Below are 2,181 nucleotides of genomic sequence, written 5' to 3'. Positions count from 1 at the left end.
ACTTAAGACATGAAACTATAAAAGTACTAGAAGAAAGTGCAGGGATAACACTTAAAGAAATCGGCCTGGGAGAATATTTTATGAGGAGGATCCCTGGGGCAATTGAAGCAACACCAAAAATACATTACTGGGACCTGATCAAACTAAAAAGCTTCTGCACAGCCAAGAACAGAGTAAGTAAAGCAAGCAGACAGCCCTCAGAATGGGAGAAGATAATGTACATGATGCAATGGTACATTTCAAAACTATTTAGAAATGAGTATAATTGTGATGGACCTGTTACTTAGTTCAATGTAAGCATTTCACATTGTATATTGAAGCAGTACCCTGAATCCCATAAGTGCATCAATGTACAAAGTTATGATTTAATGAAAAATAATTAAAAAAAAAAAGAATAGGAGAAGATATTTGCAGGTTATGTCTCCGACAAAGGTTTAAAAACCAGAATCCACAGAGAACTCAAACATTAGCAAGAAAAGAACAAGTGATCCCATCTCAGAGCAGGCAAGCGACTTGAAGAGAAAATTCTCTGAAGAAGACAGATGCACGGCCTATCGACATGAAAAAATGCTCATCATCCTTAATCATCAGAGAAATGCAAATCAAAACTACTTTGAGATATGATCTAACTCCAGTTAGATTAGCCCACATCACAAAATCCCCAAACCAGAGATGCTGGCGTGGATGTGGAGAAAAGGGAACACTTCTACACTGCTGGTGTGAATGCAAACTAATACATTCCTTTTGGAAAGATGTTTTGAGAACACTTAGGGATCTAGAAATAGACCTGCCATTTGATCCTACAATTCCTCTACTAGGTATATATCCTGAAGACCAAAAAGCACATTATAACAAAGATATTTATTCCAGAATGTTTACTGCAGCCCAATTCATAATTGCTATGGAAAAAGCACAAGTGCCCATAGACCCACAAATGGATTAATAAACTGTGGTATATATACACCATGGAATACCATGCAGCCTTAAAAAAAGATGGAGACTTTATCTCTTTCATGTTTACATGGATGGAGCTGGAACATATTTTTCTTAGCAAAGTATCTTAAGAATGGAAAAAAAAGTGTTCAATGTACCAGCCCTACTATGAAACCCAAGGAGAAAGGGGAAAGGGAGGGGAGGGGAGAGGATGGGTGGAGGGAGGGCAATTGATGAGACTACACCTACCACGCATCTTACAAGGGTACATTTGAAACTTACCAGGTGTAGAATATAAATGTCTTAACACAATAACTAAGAAAATGCCGTGAAGGCTATGTTAATCAGTTTGATGAAAATATTTGAAATTGTATATAAAACTAGTACACTGTACCCCATGATTGCATTAATGTACACAGCTATGATTTAATAAAAAAAAAAAAAAAAAAAAAAGAGGGCAGCGCCTATGGCTCAAAGGAGTAGAGGCCTGGCCCCATATATCGGAGAGGGCGGGTTCAAACCTGGCCCTGGCCAAAAACTGCAAAAGAAAAGAAAAAGGTCCCTGCTGAGAAGGGAACTCCTTGCTTCTCTTCCCATCTGAGGAAACCTTCCCTTCTTGGTCTTTCCCAAAAAAAGAAAATTAAACTGGTTACATTTATTTGTGCTTTATTTATTTATTTTTTTCTGTTGAGACAGAGTCTTACTTTGTCACTCTTGGTATAGTGCTGTCATGTCATTGCTCACAGCAACCTAAAACTGTTGGGCTCAGGCCATTCTCTTGCCTCTGCCTACCGAGTTGCTGGGACTGTGCCTATAACAATGATCAGCTATTTTTATTTTATTTACTTGTTTTTTTGAGACAGAGTCTACGCCGCCCTCAGTAGAATGCTGTGGCGTCCTCTCACTCTCGGGCTTAAGCAATTATCTTGCCTCAGCCTCCCAAGTAGCTGGGACAACAAGTTCCCACCACAGCACCCAGCTATTTTTTTGTTGATTAGCTGGCCTGGGCTGGGCTGTGCTGCTTTGGGTTTGAACCCACTGAAATCCACCACCCTCGGTATTATGTGGCTGGCACCATAACCACTGTGCTACTGGTGTCAAGCCCATCCACCTATTTTTAGAGACAGAGTCTTTTTTTATCACCCTCAGTAGAGCGCCGTAGTGTCACAGCTCATGGCAACCTCCAACTCCTGGGCTTAGGCAATTCTCTTGCCTCAGCCTCCCAAGTAGCTGGGACTACAGGTGCCT

At 40.5% G+C, this 2,181-nt stretch overlaps 1 protein-coding gene across 1 annotated transcript in view; it reads right to left on the bottom strand.

Annotated features, from left to right (window-relative positions):
* Nucleotides 1–2,181, bottom strand: part of NUSAP1 (nucleolar and spindle associated protein 1) — a 51,669-nt gene that overhangs the window by 42,767 nt on the left and 6,721 nt on the right. The window lies entirely within an intron of this gene.

The sequence above is a fragment of the Otolemur garnettii genome, unplaced genomic scaffold (assembly GCF_000181295.1).
Source record: "Otolemur garnettii isolate 467f Iridium unplaced genomic scaffold, OtoGar3 scaffold00050, whole genome shotgun sequence".
Classification (NCBI taxonomy): Eukaryota; Metazoa; Chordata; class Mammalia; order Primates; family Galagidae; genus Otolemur; species Otolemur garnettii.
This window is presented reverse-complemented; position numbering and strand designations above follow the sequence as displayed.